The following is a 19,471-nucleotide window of genomic DNA, read 5'->3' as shown; positions in this document are numbered from 1 at the left end:
GTTAAAAGTGTCTACCTTGGCTCTAGATCAACATGGCTTTGACTCATAGCTATCTTCCTTTTATGTATTTAACAAACACTACTGTGATTGCTAAATAAGCACCAGGCACTATTCCAAATACGTTTACATATGTTAATTCAGGTAATACTCATAAGAACCTTAGAAAGTAGGTTTAGAGAAGTTGAACAACTTTCCTAAGGACACATAATTAGGTTATATTGGAACTGAGATTTGAACCCAGGCAACGGCATGAAATTCAAGTTTTTAAGTATCATATGACATGGCCTCTCCACTACTGGCTTTCCTCTGCTGATTGCCTTTGACTCCTTGGTAATATCTCCAAGGTTTCTGTGAGTCTGTCACTTCCAATTTAAAATGGGGATAACCCTTTTCTGATAGATTTTTCCAAAGAGTAAAAGAGCAAGTATTCATAAAGGACCTACTAGTGTCTACTGTTTAAACTTAAGTGGTAGTCAAGCAAAACTGTAGAGGCAATGGGTAAAGTTGGGGATGAGTGACAAAGTTGACCTGCCTGTGATGGGATCCAGTAGTATGCCAGGACTTCAGCTTTGACAGTGTTCTTGTAATCCAAAATAATTCTATCTTGGGAAAGTCATGGATGCTATCTAAACCTGGAGAGGAGGCGGAATTAAAACTTTTTGAGTTTAAAATTGTACCACTTTGAAACCATTGGCTTCATTAATTCTAAGCAACAGTCTTCATCCAAACCATTGATGGTTTCTCTTCACTTGCTTGAAGCTCTGTGTATGTTGTAAAGCTCCTATCTCTCACAGGTAAGGCAGGCATAAAAATAAGTTTTATTTTTTGTTCTTTACTCATCCTTCTCACCAGTGTAGACTCGACTGTTCAGAATGTTTCTCCTCATCTCTCCATTATGTAAGTTAGTAAAATGAAGTCTCATCTAGCAGCCATTTCTTTTTTAAAAATTAGCATAAATAAATTGTACAAAGTGAGGAGTTGCATTGTGGCATTTCTGCACATACGTATTATGGATGTTGTCTTCACACCCTCAGTTGTCCTTCTCTGTCTTCTCCCTCTTTTCTCCCTCCTGCATCCCAAAGAGTTCCCCTTTTCTTTTCATCGCTTTTCCCCCTGCTAGATTCTATATATGAGAGAAAACATGTGACACAGGTGTTTATGTCATTTAATAAGATGATCTTCAGTTGCAACCATTATATTGCAAATTATAAAATTTTGATTTTACTTATGGATAAATAATACTCCATTGAGTATCTATGCTCCATTTTCTTTATCCATTTACCCACTAATAGACACTTAGGCAGATTTTGTTGCTTAAATATTGTGAATAGTGTTGCAAAAGACAGTGTACCAGCAGCTATTTTTTTCCTGATTTTCTTTTACCTGTTTTCCACACTAAGATTACATTCTGGGGGCTGGGGATATGGCCTAGTGGCAAGAGTGCCAGGCCCTGGGTTCGATTCCCCAGCACCACATATACAGAAAATGGCCAGAAGTGGCGCTGTGGCTCAAATAGCAGAGTGCTAGCCTTGAGCAAAAAGAAGCCAGGGACAGTGCTCAGGCCATGAGTCCAAGCCCCAGGACTGGCAAAAAAAAAAAAAAAAGATTACATTCTGATTTTAGCATGTCTCTGGCTCCATCATAGCTTAGAGCAACAGTAACATTTTCATGGATATTTCATTGCATTCCAATAAATATACTGATTGTTTTCCAAATGCACATATTTCTAATGAGGAGACTATCTCAGATTATCTGAAGACACGCGAGGCTTCCTGGATTGTTGGGAAGTTGTGTGCTGAGGTCAGCATGTGTGGGTACGAAAGACCCATGAGAGTAGCTTTTACTTGAGATGCTTTCCCTGCTCCTGTATGGCCCCCATAAAATGTCCCAGGCAAAGAGATGTTCAATCAAGAGTTAATAGGAATCAGCCTGAGAAAGATTGTGTATAAGGATGTCTGTGCATCTGCATGCATGCTGAACTGGAGGTCTCCAGACACAGGAAAGTTGAAAGTTATGTAAAGAAGTATGTACTGAGCATGCACACCAGACCTCCTCCCCCTCTGGATTTTTAGAACCTTACCTCCAAGTCTTTAAACACCAAGCAGTAGTTTGTCAAAGAAGTTTGTGTGTGTGTGTGTGTGTGTGTGTGTGTGTGTGTGTGTGTGTTTAATGTTGAGCAAAATTGTCAACCCAGAATTCTTTAAAGGCTATAGTACAATTCAAAATTTAGGATTACTAGCTACTCAGGAGACTGAGATTGGAGGATCTTGGTTCAAAGCCAGCCCAGACAGGAAAGTCTGTGAAATGCTTATCTCCATTAAACTCCTCAGAAAGAGCCACAAGTGGTGAGTTGCTCCAGTGGTAGAGTGCTAACCTTGAGCACAGAGATACTCTGGGACAGAGCCCAGACCCTAAGTTCAAGCCTCAGAACTGGCAAAATAAATAAATTAATTTAATGTAATTGAGGATTAACTAGAAACCCATTCAGGTAAATGAGACCCAACTAATTAACCACTCTGAATCCTTGCTGAAAGAACTACTAAAGGATATCTGGATGGCAAGATAATTGAATTAAGAAAGAAGGACTAGGTCACAGGAGAGGGAGAGGGATGAGGGGGATAGTGTGCAAAATGACAAACATGAAGGCAAATCTAACCAAACAGTATTGGTAAAGCAACAATATTAATGCACACTGCTCTGAAGGGTTTTGGTTAAAAATAGTATAGAACTTAAGTACCCTCCTAGCAAAATAGTACAGAACTTAAATACTCTCCTAGCATGGATGAGGGGAGATGAAAATAGCACCGTCTTTGTATTATTTGGGAGAAAGTGAGCGGTAGTTGTTTTCTTTACATTTTGCTTGACACACAAACTTGAACATAATAACAGAAATAGAATATTATATTCCTAAACTAGTAGGGGGGAGTTAAATAAATCGGTTCATTAGACAGCAAAAAAGAAATAAAAAATAATATTAAAGAATTGTGTTCAAGAGCAAACAACAAAAAAGAACAATTTAAATAAGTCCAATATATATTTGATCAAAGAAACAGTGAATAAACTGAGTGATTCATTTTGAAAACCAGGATCACACACTACACTAAAAATCCAAAGTCCAGGTGCTCTATGTGTACACATCAGACCTAAAACAGTGACTCAAAACATTTGAAAGTAATAGGATACAAACAGAACCACCAGGTAAATTCCAGTGAAAATAAAACTAGAGTTGCAACATTCATATTAGATGAAATATTTTAAGATGAGACCCAAATAAGAACTATGTCATTTGGGCCCAAGTTGAATAATTTATACTTACCATTATTTCTGTTGAAATATACTACATTTACCAAGTTGGTGCAACTATGTCTGAAGGGAATTCTGAAGGGAATTTCAAGTGTCAATCTCTTTCAAAGAGAATAGAGTGAGACAGATGATGGGTGCGACTGATAAAATCACCAGTGTCCTCACAGGTGACCATCTAAATTATCAGTGCTGTATCTATGGGTGCTCATTAATTCTCAGAGAGTACTTGGAAATGCTTGCTGACTGACTACTTCCAAGCCTGCCTTCCCAATTCCTGGGAGGTACTTCATCCACCATGAGATTTTATATCCGAATTAAGTACACTTCTGAAGCAATTTCTAATCACAGTGGAAATTCCCCAGGCAGTATAATTCCTTTTTTAAACTCACTTCATGAAGCAGTAACATAATTACCTCTGCCTTGAAAAATATAGTACCACTGAGGTCTTTAAGAGATTATTATCAGATTTAGAAATGAGCTAGCATGAAGACAGGTCTTTCATTTCCTCCTGACTCTTTATTTTTCCAGGAACAAAGTTCTGTAGAAATCTTAATCCTTTTACTAATACTTAGGTTTCAGATACATCTCCCTACCTCTTCAATGGCCCTGGCTACAGGAAACAAGCCAAATCACCCTCTGTGGGGCACAGGACCTGAGTAAATCTTTCAGAAGAGTTGGTCTCTGTCCAGGAGGAAGACTGAGGTGGCTAACCTTTCAGCAGTGATGGGAGTGTGGTCTTTGGTGGGTAGATCTCGTCCTTGCTCATGCAAGGATACAAGCCATAGGATGCAAGGATAGGAATAGATTGTCCCTCTGGTATCCTCTCCACACATTGAGTGCCTTGCCCAGAAGAGTTTATGGGGCTGGTAGCCTGAGAAACAAGATTCTTTCCCCAGGCTTCTGGGTCATTGCTACTACCTCTCAGTGGCAATGGAAAAGCACCTTGAGGAAGCTCCCCACCGTCAGCACTGAACACACTAGTTCCAGGAAAGGAACGTGGACAACAGGAAGTGTTTTCTCCCTCTGGATCTTGCAGGAGATTTAGCTCATTCCTAGACAAAAGGAGCTCTTTACAACAGATTTTGTTCTGTCTGGAGTCTGAGGCTTCAAGTAAGCTGCTTTGCTGGCTATTTATTAGCATAAACAAGTTTCATCACAGAGATTTTCAGGATGTTTAGTATTTGTACTAGAACTGTGATGCCAGCTAAGTTTTGCTGCTGACAGCATTAGGTGGTGCAATATAATACAGAGGCTTTCCATCTGAAAATTTCCTCATCCTCGCTTGCAACAGTTTGTTCTATTTGACTTGAGTCCTTTATTCCAGAACGGTGGCTATCATGTGTGTATATTAGCATACATTATTTGTCTAGGGGTGTCTCATGTGACATTCCCATACATGTACATAACACGTCCCTATCAAACCCACCAACTCATCCACTCTCCCTTTCTCTCTTCTCACTTTCAATATCATTTCATCAGATTTTGTTGTTCTTGGACCGTATTTTTGACTGATTTGTTGAGTTTAAATAAAATGTGAGGCCATTCCTGGGTACAATGTGGGCTAGATGGTACAATTTGTGAACTCATGATGACATTGAGCTCCTTGCCTGTTTCAAATGATATTTCGTATTTTTATTTCTTTCATCAAAAGAGTAACATTTGTATTGTTAAATTCAATAATACAAAAAACATAGAACACAAGGACCTTAGTCGACCTAACCACTTCCAATGTCACACTCATAGTTCCTTTCAGGAACTAGCTTGAAAGGGGGGGAAAAAAGGTTTTCTGCAACATATGTCTGTAGCACATGGAATTCTAGAAAGTTAGCCTAGAAAGAGACATAGATCATATATTCAAATGCTCTCAATTCCAAGGAGCAACATTTGGCCCGAATGAGGGCGCTAACTTGTATGGGGCACAATGTATTGTGAGTCGCATGGTATCCAGTCTTTGGCCTGTGAGGCCCTGTCCAAGATGCTCTCTGCTGACAGTTTTAATTTTTAACAATTCATTCATTCATTCATTCATTCATTCATTATTTAATCAAGAGCAATAACTGAGCCATGTGCTGGTGGTTCGAGCTTGTAATCCTAGCTACTCAGGAGGCTGACAATCAGAAGAATAGTCAAAGGCAGATCAGGCAGAAGAGCCTGCGAGACTCCAGCAAAATGCTAGACTAGAGATGTGGCTCAAGAGGCAGGACGCCAGCTGATCAAAAGTTCCTGGGTTCCAACCTTGTACTAGCAGAAAGAATTTTAAAAATAGTCATTGTTCTTATAGCTATTTACCCTCTACCTTACTAGCCATCCTTGACATACTGGTATATTTCCTTTCAGACCTTTGCTGTGTTCATCTTTGTAGAAAAATAGGAATGACCTTCTTGACCCAGTCTTCCCATAATTTTGTGGACTGCCTTTTTCACCAATGTCTGATAAGCATAATCACATATGAGTGAACATTATTTTTAATGGATGTATGGCATCCTACACTCCAGGTATGTCATCATACTTAATACATCTGCTTAGAAACTGTTTCAAACTCTTGGAAAGCCAGGGAGTCTTTAAACCCAATGTCATCCCACTTTACTAGAACAGATATCCTATAAAGTAAATAAAGTAAAATTGCTTTAGAGGATAAATCTATTCAGCTTTGACTTGTCCAAATATGGATTAATTATTAAATTAAGTGGCTATGTCCTCTTTTTTATAAAGATATTCTGCCATATCTTGGTAAATAAGGCCTGTACCTTCACAGTACATTTTATAATGTTAAGTAAACAAGTAGCAGTTGTACTAATAAAATAGCAGCTATAGTTCATTCAGAGGGTGCATAGTGATGTGTCAAGCTTTTTGTTTTTATAAATGTCATACTAAATCCACACACAACAGCTCAGTGAAATGTATACTGGATTTATTATCATTTCATAGAATAAAAGAACTATAGCTCACAGAGGTTAAGTAATTTGCCTTTGGTAAACTCTGTAAGCAGAACAGTCTTATCCATTCGAATTTATTTTTCCAAAATTACGCAGAAGTTGTTTTTTTCCTTGTTTCACATCACACTGGGAAATTGAATCTACCAGTTTGAAACACAAAGCTAACATCATTACCATATCACAGATCACACAAATTTCCCTGAAAAATAATTTACCCTCAGTTATCTGCTTTAGTAATGGGAAAAGTCACAGAAAATTTCAAATTATAGTGCTAGTTCTGTATGCACATGATTGTTTTCACCAGATTTCTTCTTATCTTTTAACGTGCCTTACATACTAATGCAGAACCGAATTTCCTCTCGCTTGTGTAAGCTACCTTAATGTAAAGGAAAAGGACACAAAGTATGTTTCCTAATTCACTAACTGATTATTTTCAGAATTAGTTCTTTGGTTCTGAGACTTCATTCAGGGAGTTACTCAGTAGTTGAGATTGTCAGCTATTAATATTTTAGAGATCACATCCCTTCAGGCTGGTAAAATAGAGGAAAGAATGCATAGAGCTTCTATCAAGTGCTTCCTGTGTCTTTGGAAACAAACCTTTTCCAAAGTTTAGAATTAGCATTTTAAAATACCAGTAAGACAATCTGCTAAGTAAAATTGTACTTAATGAACATAGACTAATACTTTTTCTGGGTAAAATAGGAGCAAAGAGATGGGGACAGCGGATGAGATGTTAGGGCCTTTCTGGTCTATGTGAGTTGAAGCATCAAATGGCTAAAATATAACTGTGCTATTTGCTGGAATTGTCCTATGAAAATAAAAATATATAGTAATATACCCCCAGTACACAAATAAATACATTCTTGATCAAAACACTGATAGGACAATTACATAAAAATTAGGTAGCCTGGTTATTTTTCCCTTTTAGAATGTTCATATGTAACGTATTTAAGAATTAGAGATGTACCTAAATATTTTCTGTATAGTATTTCTGTACCATTATAGAACTGAGGATTTCTTTTGAGTTGTATATGTCTAATTCTCCCAGTGCAGTGTTTAAATCACTCCTTAGCAGCAGGTTGGGTGCTCACAGTGGGACATCCATGCTCTTGAGCCACTCTTGCTATACTGAGGGGGAGGAAGGGAATGCTTCCTTCATTTTACCATTTATGAAAGGTTCAGTGGAGGAAACTGAAATTATAGCTACATTATTAGAGGCCAGTGCATTGAATAAGAAACCTACCAAGAGGCAATAGAGGTCATAATGGTGGAGAACCCTACAAAACACACACACACACACACACACACACACACACACACACGCACACACACACACACTTTTAAAAATATTGCAAGCAAGTATTTCATAAACTGCAGGCCATAATTTAAGTCTTCTTGAACTGTTTCAGAGCCAACCTCAAATATTCTTTCATTGCAAATGCATTTCTGGCCTTCCCTGCCAGGAATGGCAGTTCCATAGGGAGCTTCAGCCTGCTGAATCTCTCGAAAGCGCTGGGGCACAGCCACCCAAATCCAGCTACTAAACCTTCAAAGAACCACAGATAAGCAGTCAGCCATGATGATTCATTTGCCTCAAAGTGTTTTTCTCTTTTTTAAAAAAATTACTGTCAAAGTACTATACAGAGGGGTTACAGTTTCATATGTAAGACAGTGAATACATTTCTTATCAAACTTGTTACCTCCTCTATCATTTTTCTCCCACCTTTACCTCTCCACAGTTACCTCCCCACCCTCCCCTAGTTGTACAGTTGATTACAGCATACTCTCTTGTAAGTACTGCTGTTGCATTGGTTTGCCTTTTATACTTTGTCTCTCCATTTTGGTGTTCCCCTTCCATAGTTCTGATAAACATACATATACAATACCAAGGGTACCAGAATTAGTTATAGTAACATCAGGGGTAAAACCATGGGAAGAAAGACAAAAAAGATGTAATTTCATATGGTACATTAAAAATAACAACAACAGGGCTGGGGATATGGCCTAGTGGTAAGAGTGCTTGCCTCGTATACATGAGACCCTGGGTTCAATTCTCCAGCACCACATATACAGAAAATGGCCAAAAGTGGCGCTGTGGCTCAAGTGGCAGAGTGCTAGCCTTGAGCAAAAAGAAGCCAGGGACAGTGCTCAGGCCCTGAGTCCAAGCCCCAGGACTGGCCAAAAAAAAAAAAAAAAAAAAAAAAGAATAAACAACAAAGATAAATCACTTACTTCCAAAACTTGGAGTTCATTTCACTTAGAATCTTCTATGTGTTCATATGTACATAGCTATTAAGCTATTGTGATCCTTTGCTAGGACTATCCTAGTCAAGTACTAACTATTTCCAATGATGGTAACCATAGAGTCTATGTTTCTTTGGGTCTGGCTCACTTCACTTAGTATGCTTTTTTCCAAGTCTTTCCATTTCCTCATGAATGAGGCCATGTCATTCTTTCTGATAGAAGCATAGAATTCCATTGTGTATATGTACTACATTTTCTTAACATAGGGGGTTGGTTCCATATTTTAGTGATGTGAAATTGTGCTGTGATAAACATAGCTCAAAGTGTTTTTCATTTCCTTTACTTTAATACTTTCTTTAGAACTTTGCATAGATGTACCACAGGGATGTATCAGCAATATAAAAATCTCAAAATTCCAATGACATTCTTTATAAAGCAGAAAAATAATCAATCCTGAAATTTATATGGAACTATAAAAGTCTCTGGAAAACCAAAGTAATCCTATTTTTTAAGTAATGCTATAGGTATTACAATACCTGCTTTCCAATTATACCACAGAGCTGTAGTATCAAAAATAGCATGGTACTGGCACAGAAACAAGTAGACTGATGGAATAGAATGGAGGGTTCAGAAATAAACCCACACAGCTACAGCCATCTGATTCTCAGCAAAGATGCCAAAAATGCACTTTGGAGAAAAAAAAAAACAGCCTCTTCAACAAATCTCACTAGGAAAATGGGCTATCATCATGTAGATGGCTGACATTAGATTCCTATCTCTCACTCTGTATAAAAATCAAGCTGAGTATGGACGTGAATGCCATGTGTTCCCAGCACTCAAGAAGCAGAAGCCGGAAGACAACAGTTTGAGGCCAGCCTGGGCTGCACAGTGATTTTAAATCCCGTTTAAGACTGCATACCAGCACTTCATCTCAATTTAAAAGATCTGAAACTACTAAAAAATAATTAAGGAAAAAAATTTCATGGTATAGTCATAGGAAACAACTTCCTCAATAATTAATATATGAGATTGTATCAGATTTTACAAAAGAACCTCTGCACTGCAAAGGGATAACTACCAGAGTGAGAAAAAAGCCTACAGAATGGGAGAAAATCTTTGCCAGCTGTGCATCTGATAAGAAATTAATATTCAGAATAGATGAATAACTCAAATATTAAAAACAAAATAAATGCTCAAGTAAATAAATGGGCAAGTGAATTTAACAGACAGTTCTCAAAAGAAAATGTACAAAATGGCCAATAACTGCATGGAGAAAAGTTTAACATTCTTAGTCATAAAAGAAATATAAGTGAAAGCAACCTTAAGATTACAGCTCACTCCAGTTAGAATGGCTGCTGTCAAAAAGACAAACAAGATACATTGTACTAATAAAATGACATGACAATAGCAATAAAAAAAGAAAATGGAAAAGAGTATCATTCTCTGGTGAGAATGCAGAGGATAAAGAAATTGTTATTCACTGTTGACGGAAATGTAAATTAATGCAGCCACTATAGAAATCAATATGGAGGTCACAAAAGCAAAAAAAAAAAAGAGAGAGAACTAAATTATTGCACGATCCAACTGTAGTTCTGTAGCATATCCTCAAAGGAATTAAAAGTCAGCTTATAATAAAGATATGTACATGCTGATGTTCATGGCAACACTATTCAGAATAGCCAACTTTATGGAATTACCCTAGATGGGCATCAACAAATGGATAGATTTAAAGATAAAGAAGAATGAAGTTATGCCATTTGAAGGATCATCATGTTAAGCCAAATAAACCAGATTCAGACAAATATCAAATGTTTTCTCTCATATTCAGAATCTAGATTTAAACATGATTTAATACATGAAAGGTGAAGGGGGATTATCTGGGGAAAAGAAGGTGCCCAGGAGAGAAGGAGACAGGAAATGGTAATAAGATATAAATATGATCAAAAACATTATATTTGTAGGCAAATATCATAATGAAACCCATGATTTTTTTTACAATTAATATATATGCTAGAAAAAGCAAAAGAGGTGTTGACTGATAGCCCCACCTGGATAGCCTGCTGGACCAGAATCTGCATTTAACAAGATGCCCGTTGAATTATTCATGTTTGAGAGGCTCTGCTTTCAAGCACTGAGGCAACACTGAACAATTGCCACAGTCATGACCCCAGTGAATTCATGTGGCTTTCCACTGTGCCCAACGTGTGAGGCTAATATCCTCACCAGGAGATGTGGCTGGGTGTTGCTGAGGGTATAGCACTAGAAAGTGTCTTAGGCTCCCTTGTATTGAGATTTTAAAATGTTTTTCTGTTGCTTGGGTGGCTTATTTAATGACATGATGATGTTAAAACAGCCCTATTTTTATAAAAATTGAAAGAACTCTGAGAAAACACTTGCATGGATACCACAGATGGAATGTTTTCAGCCGTTTCTTTATGCCTGCAGTTTCCTCTCTTGCCTTATTAGACTGTGCTGAAGAAGGCCAGGTTTGTTGGTCAGCTAATGAAAATCATTTGAAAAAATAGAGACCTGCGCACCATTTTATTATTTAGAAAATGCATAAGAATCTCAGAGAGTACTATTCCAGACAGTAAGAGGTTTTCTCTCATGCATCAGTCATGTGAAACGGTGTCCTGATCAAGTGCCAACTGCAGACAGAATGTCTTTAGGGGACCAGTCATGAAGGGACTTAGAAAAGATCTTTATTTGTTTTGTTTTTTTGTTGCCAGTCCTGGGGCGTGGTCTCAGGGCCTGAGCACTGTCCCTGGCTTCTTTTTACTCAAGGCTAGCACTCTGCCACTTGAGCTACAGCGCCACTTCCGGCTTTTTCTGTATATGTGGTGCCGGGGAATCGAACCCAGGGCTTCATGTATATGAGTCAACCACTCTTGCCACTAGGCCATATTCCCCGCCCTTAGAAAGGATCTTAAGGACTGCATGCTATGCGTAGTTTACCTAATCCAAATCAACTCTTCAGTGTTGTCCTGTGGCAAGAAGCTTTTTCAAAAAAAAAAAAAATGTTTTTTTTAATTTTCTTTTGCAAAGAGTCTTTGAGTGGCTACATCTTTCTGGTGATGGGGGATGGGGGAACCTTCATGTGGCAGTAAAATCTCATTTTTCAAATGATAGCAATTAATACAGATTTTTGTGAGTCAGTCCATTCTTTCTATTCTTTCTCTGTCCTCCTGACTTTCCTCCCTCCTTCCTTTGCAGTCTCTCCCTCTCTTGTTACTTTCTTTAGAATAATGTAATGAAGTTTAACTAGAAACTAGATGACATTTATTAATTTATGACACACACTCAAACTGCTACCATTTGTGCTAACTTTTCCTTAAAGATTTTCTAGACAAACTGAAAATTAGACAAGGTCACAGTTGATTGCCTTTATCCCTCTATCTAGGATAGATGCTAATGGTTCAAATGAAAAAAGCCTCTGAAAGAGAATTATTAACACAACAAATACCATACAAACTGGATGGTAGGACAATAGTTAAACATATTCACCACCATCATGAATAAAATTCCATTCCATCATCTTATGAGATAGACAAGGAACTGATCTCATTCTAAGTTAGTCTCTATCCATAAACAACTACAACAGAATGGATCCTTTATATTTCACAAATACTTCCAACCTACTTTTAAAATGCTTTGCTCTGAAACCCCTAAAAGACTTTGTTTTCTTTTCTTTCTTTTCTTTTTTTTTTTTTGCCATATTACATGAGAGGACGCTAATCTGCAGAGGAGTCTAGTGAAGCAGCTAATAAACTGCTCTAAAATGCATTTCTGAAAGTAGACCAGTAATCACAGCATCACAGTGATGTTCAAATAGAAACTCACATTCTCCAGCTCATGTAGGCCAGCGTTAAGACTAGGCACACTAATTTCTCATCAGCAACCAAGTAAGTGGAATAGTAAAACTGAATCCTATATGCCATTGAAAACAGTTCTACTGCCCCTGCCTACTAAATATTCCTTTGGGATGAAGCCAGAATTCATGCAGGTACTTTAGACTTTCTGCAACAGAGGAAAGTCAGAAAGAGAGGTCGCTAAGAAGTATCCAAGTCAAAGATTAACTTTCAGGGTCAAAATTCTTATCAGAACAGATTAAGTGGTTTTGATTATTTTTGAGTATTGTGTTCATACCATTTTTCTCCGAAAATTGACTCCTAAGTAATGATTTAACCAAAGCTCTGCTTGACAACTCACAGCAACAAGAAAACAAAATGACCTTATCAGTTCTCATTATCATTTCTCACTGATGCCAACACAAGAAAAAAATGGGATAAGAGAAGCCCCCAAACTGGATGAGATCTCTCAGAATCTCAAAAACCAAGAGTTTGGCAGAAAAGAGAAGGCGAGTGGAAAACAATTTTGTTGGAAAAGTTAGAGAGAGAATTTGCAATTCAATTCATCGGCCCATTTGGGATGCCCCTAAAGGAGAGGTCTGCTTAAGAACTGAGTAAAGGTGGTGACTGGCCTAGGAGCCAGGCACCTGTGAAGACCTCCCTCCCTCTTGGTTAGATATTCTAGTCTAAGCTTTCTGGTATGTGCTGACTTTAAACAGATGTCATTTTTCTTATAAATGTAAATACTGGGCCAAGGAACAAGTTCAAGGAAAGCCATCACTACGTCCGTGAGACCTGCTCTTTTTATAACTTCTTTAGAGTTCCTTTTCCTTCCATAAGACTGTGCTATCCATTAGAACTGCTCTGGAAAAATGGCCTTTCTTACCTGACCTTTCTAGGGTGCTATTGAAAAGTAGAACCTAAAGCTCTCATCTGAAGAAAGTGATCATTACTATGTGCATTATTTTCATGGTCTGCTTTTTGTTTTTACTTGCCTATTCTCAGATTCATCGAATTGTACAACCTCTGGCCTTTTATGATGATCTCCCTCACTTAACATGTTTTCAGGGTTTATCCATATTGTAGTATGTGAACTTGTAATTCTTATTGCTTAGTAGTGGTTAATTATGTATATTATGTGGTATTTTGCTTACTCATTTATCGGTTAATAGGAACTTGGGTTATTCTGGTGTGAACATTTGGGTATGAGTTTTTGCACATTTATTTCTATTTCTTTGAGCTCTCTATCAAGGAGTAGAATTACAGAGTTGCATGGTAACTTTATACTTATCTTTTGAGGATCTGCTAAACTGTTTTTAATGTGGTTTTTTTAAATCATAAGAGTGATGTAAAGCAGGATTGCATTTGCATTTGTAATGAGTGCATTTCTTTTTGAACAGTATCATCTCTTCCCTCATCTCTCAGTTTTTCCCTCCTGACCTTCCTCCTTCACAAATTGTATAGTTCATTTACAACGGAGTGTCTAGTGAGAGTCACTGCCGCATTTGCTCATCCTTAGTACTACCATTTCTGTGCTCCCCTTTACTCTCCCCCAAACAGATAAGCTTGCATACAAGACAAAAATCAAAAGCAGAGACAAGGGAGAGGGGGGAAAAGCAAAATAACAACAACAACAACAAACCCTCTTGTTTCCATTTCTTGGTGTTCATTTCCCTCAGCATCATTTTCTATGATCCTATGTGCATAGCTATTGAGCCTTTGTGATCCTCTGCTAAGAATATCTCCCTCTGGTCTTGTTGGATGAGTGTTTAGAGTCTCAGATAATTTATCATGTTGAAGTGTAATTCTTTCTTTTACCATCCAGCACATTTACTTGTAGATTGATAAAGCACAATATAGTAATGGGAGAAGACTTTTATTAGCTAAACTGTGTTTCTTTAATGTCACATCACTGACATCTCCATCAGCAGTGTATGAAGATTCTAATTTCTCCTTACCCTTGCCAATACTTACCGCACTGGCACTGAATAAGAGCAGTTGAGAGGCTTATTCGCATGGAGTTGGCAGTCATGATGACAACGCAAAGGCTGTTCTGTTTTGCTTTTTGAATGTGCTGATCCTGGAGCTTGCACCTAGGGCTTGGGCACTGTCCCTGAACTGTTTTTTCTCAAGTATAGCACTCTACCACTTGAACCACAGCTCCACTCATAGATAATTTTTGTAGGGGAGAGGTGTTTAATTGGAGGTAAGAGTCCCATGGACTTAACTGCTCAAGCTGGCTTTGAACCACAGTCTTCAGATCTCAGCCTCTTGAGTGGCTATGATTATAGGAGTGAGCCACTAGCACCCAGTCACAAAGGCTTTAAAAAAAAGTCTCGTTTTAAAAAAATTTTGGTGTTTCCTTCTATGTTTCTAAATATTGAATATTTAATTTAGCACTTTTATACAGATATTGGAAATGAAAAGATGTTTTATATTCATACACACATATTTGTACAGTTGTGGATTTGTTAACAGTGGGGATGGGCTTAAAGAAAGGCAAGAGATCCAGCAGGGTTACCCACAGCAGCTGGGATCACAGGTGTGCACTACCATACCATGTCCAGTTCCCTTCCCTGGAGTAGAGTCTCTCTGACTTTTCTGCCCAGGCAGACTTGGAACCTTGATCCTCCCAATCTCAGCCTCCCACATAGCTGTACCCAGTTATGGCTTGTGGAGGGGTCTGGTGAGTTTTCTGCCCCAATGGTCTTAAACTGCAATCCTTAGTCCTCAGCCTCCCAATGATCCAGAATGAGAGGCATAACCCATGACTTTTACTTCTGCCTCCATTTTCAGATCACAGGACAGGATGGGAACAGTGAGGTCGGGGATAGGGAAAGGGAGTAGAGGACATTTCCTTGGGCACAACATTTATAGACAGGACAAAAAATTCAGCCATCAAGACAAATATCTTAATGCCCCAAACAATCAAAAGCAATACAAAGAAAGATCCATGGTGGAAAATATTGCTTTGAAAATAGAGAATTGGCATTACTGGTTTCCCCTTTGGCTATTGAAACAAGTTGAAAGCAGAGGGCTTAAAAACTCTCCCCAACCCCCATGGCTTTTCTCCTGTTTTCTCCTATAACTGGTAGACCCCATCAATAGCAAAGGGTTGCCCAGTGATCTCTAGATGCGAAGGAGTCCAGAATGTGTCCTGACCCCCTATGACCCTGGGTGCACTTGACCTTGACGCTTCACCACACACATCCACCACATACACTAGCCCCTTTCTCTCTTCTCTCAGTTACAACATAGACATTGAAGTACCATTCTTACCCCCAACATACACCCCTCACACACCTATGACCCCTGGAACACAAACACAAAGTGAAATAATCCAATGCTTGAGAAAAGTCTAGAGTTCAAAGGTGAGCCTTTGGTCATCTGCTGGAGTCTGATTCACCTCCTAAGAGACCGTGCTCCTAAAAGAGACTGTGCCCGCAATGGGAGACTAAGCAGATAAGCACTTCCACTCCTAGTGAGGAACTACTTGCTTTGCAAGGTCTCCTGCCAATAGGAACAGTGGCAGGAAGAAGCAGGCAAAAAGTAAATGGAGGCCTTCAAGCCCAGACTTCTTCCTTCTGGTTTTAATTGAGAAAGATCAAGGTACTTGAAGGGCCTCATGGCTTTCAGCTCTTTCCCATGAGAATAAGAAAAATTTCCAGCAGAAACCAATTTGGTAACTTAACCATTGTCAGCAGGCAGAATAATGAATAGTTTAAGGACAGATTTGTCATAGCTCCATCTCTATCTTAAAGAAATCATTTATGGAATTCTGAGCTCAGCTGTCATTTTTCACAAAATTTGGATGTAGGGAGCCAATTTTTTTTTAAATACTCTATTTGAGTATTTTTATTTCAACTTACAGAAAAATTGCACTCATCTTTGAAATACTTTGCTGCAAATATAATAGGGACTGTCATAGTGTATATTTATGGATAATTTGACATGAACTAATACCAGGTAAAGAAACAGAATGAGTAAATGGGCTGCCATTTGCTAGCTACATTGCAATGGCACTTTAAGGTTGCAACACTTTGTTTGGTGACCTTCATACCAGTTGACTGTATGCACCTTAATCTTTCTCTCTCTCTCTCTCAAAAAAAAAAAAAAAGAGCTGAGCTTGACATGGATTGGTCAGTACATTTTCTTTTTTATAACCCAGTTTTTCATTTACCTGTGCTTTACAATGCCTAGTTTAATTTGTACAGAAGGATGAGTGAAGTTCATTATTACACAACTCAGAAACACTCTTCTGAGTTTTTAGGAAAAATAAGTACAAGGGTTGCCATGAATACTTTGAAAGTCTTTGTAGATACACTGGGGTGGCATATTTTTTAAGAGTACATATAAAGAATACTTCAAAAATAATGTAGAATATGTACACAAATGTCCAACGAAGGAGAAAATGTTTACTTTCTTTTAGAATACTTTTATCATCTTTAAGTTGTAAGGAGTTGTATTCAACAAAGCAGTTTATATATACACTGGGTCTTGATCAATGTCACCCCTTTCCACATTCTCACCCAGCCCTCCCAGCCTACCCCTTCTCTCGCTGTAGAAAATATTTTCTTATAATTAATTATCTTCCAAATTCTGAAAGTTCAGACAGAAGAAACTTCAGAGCAAGTTAGCTTTTGCAAGGGCTGCCAATGGGTAAATATGGGATCTGTTGTAATTTATGCTGACTTATCTGTCTCTCTGCAGGAATATCTTTCTGAGCATGTAGATTTTATTTCCTTTGAATTAACCCAAAGACTTTGAATAAATGTCACATGGTTCCTAAGCTACAGTTACACAAGACACCAATGGACTTGTTTTTTAAGAAGTCAACAAGATTTGCAATTGGTATAAAGAATACTGAATATTAACTTGGGACATTTGATCTAAAGAATTCTAATTTTTCCCTTGCTCTTCTCTACCTTCAATTTCTTTTCTAGGTAACTGTCAAGCTAACAAATTCATATCCCTCCTTTCTTCTCCTTCCCTCCTGCTTTTCTTTCTTTCCTCACTCATTCTTGGGTTCATCTGAAAGCTTCAATGTCTTATTCCTACTGTCATGATTTTTATTGTTAAAGTTAATAACTTTCTTAGCATCCTATTATTCATCAAAACTTATACTTATTTTACCTCGTTATTACATGTTGTTATGAAAACTAGCACTTGTGCAGAAATTCTTATCAGTATACTGCCTGTTTTGAGATAAATTATTCTCACAGGTAGTTACTTAGATAAAATACAAGATGAACATTTTTTAGGTTGGCTTCCCTAATTTGAAAAACTTTTATTCATCTTTCTAAAAGGCATGCATGTGATCATGAAGTTTGTGAGGAAATATTAGAGAAGAACCCATTCACCTGTTTGAATTTTCAGGAGAAGAAGCAAATTCCCACTGCAAATTAGAGATATTGGACTAAATATTGGTCTGTTAATAAACAGGAAGAACAAATTAGCTTCTTTCCCAGTCAAGCTAAAATACAGTCTTACTTCTTTCCCTCTGTTGGTATTCTCCAGAGTGGATAGCTTGGGCCCAGAAAAGTACCTGTTGAAATGATCCTGTCTGTCAATCAGTGATCAGACCTTACTGGGGATGCCTGATGGGACCCTGGTGTGTCACACTGCACTGCATGTGAAAGTGGCCTGCCTGGTTTCAAGCATGAGTTGTGCATGTGTGAACTCATGAAAATGGTTGAGAACAGATTTCAAGTAGGGAAAATGAACCACGTGGTGTTGTGTTCACCATGCTTGAACAGAAATAGCTTATTTGAAGTAGTTTGCATTGAAGGGTTTGTAACCTTCATTTTTAAAAATCCTGTGTTTCCCCTTTGTTCTTTCCTTATATTTCTTTAACCAACTTTACAACCACTGCTTTGTTGCCCCTCTAAAAGCTCCTATGGCTTCCCATCATTCTGCATATTTTAACATTTCTAACTCACAGTGATTGTGTCTATAATATTGCTTATATCCAATGTAATCATTAACATCACCTACATTTTAAATATCACCCTAATTAAACAATTTTGGTTGATAGCAACTTTCTCAGAGTTAAGCAGTACAGATTTTCAAATTGAGTCTTTGAAAAATTTTTAAATAGAATTTTGACCCCAGTTTGTGTTGTTGTTTTTTTTAATACAGTTGTATGGATTTTTTCAACTTTGTTTTAGATAGCTATTAGATTCTACTCTTTGGCAACAAATCACCAGCAAGAACCTGGAGAACTCGAGAGATTGACAGCATTTCTATGCTTACAATGTGTCCTAATCCAATAGATGACCACATGTGTCAGGGAAAAGGGCAGCAATCTTCTGTCCCCCAGCACTGAGCAAGCACTTAAGAGCACCTTCCTAACTGTGATGACGAGGATTTTCAGACCTGTGGCCATAGTGTTACGCAGCAAGAAGCAACTATTCTCTCTGTGTGACACAACCTCCCAAAACATCTTTGGGTGGCCACTGACTGACAGATGCCTCTTGCAACAAATTTAAGAGCAGAAACCCCCGACATATTCTAAGCACAGGATGGACAGCTTCTCTCCTATTCTCTTGACTTTCATTAGTGACTTGAGATCTCTTCCCCAATAGTCCTTAGTACTGTTGTAAAGAGTACATTATGTTCTTCAAAAGTGTGACCACCATCATTTAATTCAAGGAGAAAAGTCACAGCACCACTGACTATCCACAGGCTGAATTGAAGTGAAATAGAAGCAGATATTTCTGAGTAATGTGGTGACACAGCTGAACACTGATCTCTGGGAATTGAACTTAGAGTCATTATAGTAAGAGCACAAGAAGAAACAAAGGGCATTCTCTCTGGAGTCAAACCCTCCCATTACTGCAAAGAAAGGTGTGGCATGAGGAAGCGCTAGGTTTACTGCATATTCTCTGTAAAATTGTTTGAATTGTTGAGATCGTTTTAAGTTCAAGATTTGATTTTTTGAAACACCTATTTAATTGGTATAAAATGGTGGACTGTATTGAATATTCAATAGTATATAAAAAGGGTTGATGGGATTTTCTCATTAGTATACATGATAATTGCTAACATTAATTAAATGCTCCAGATATTTTTCTAATTGAATTTTAAAAATAAATCCATGATGGTTTTTTGAAATTCTATCAATTGGAATTGAAAAGTAAT

At 37.9% G+C, this 19,471-nt stretch overlaps 1 protein-coding gene across 4 annotated transcripts in view; it reads left to right on the top strand.

Annotated features, from left to right (window-relative positions):
• Window positions 1-19,471, top strand: part of Thrb (thyroid hormone receptor beta) — a 374,473-nt gene that overhangs the window by 25,104 nt on the left and 329,898 nt on the right. The window contains exon 1 of one of the 4 annotated variants that reach the window (XM_048355965.1): window positions 1,527-1,568. The exons of the other annotated variants lie outside the window; for them this stretch is intronic. The gene's annotated coding sequence lies outside the window, so the exon portion shown is untranslated. Of the gene's footprint in view, window positions 1-1,526; window positions 1,569-19,471 lie in introns of those variants that run through there. 4 annotated transcript variants of the gene reach the window in all.

This window comes from Perognathus longimembris, chromosome 10 (assembly GCF_023159225.1).
Source record: "Perognathus longimembris pacificus isolate PPM17 chromosome 10, ASM2315922v1, whole genome shotgun sequence".
In the NCBI taxonomy this organism is placed as follows: domain Eukaryota; kingdom Metazoa; phylum Chordata; class Mammalia; order Rodentia; family Heteromyidae; genus Perognathus; species Perognathus longimembris.
Note: the sequence above shows the minus strand (reverse complement) of the source record. Positions and strands in the feature narration are given on the sequence as shown.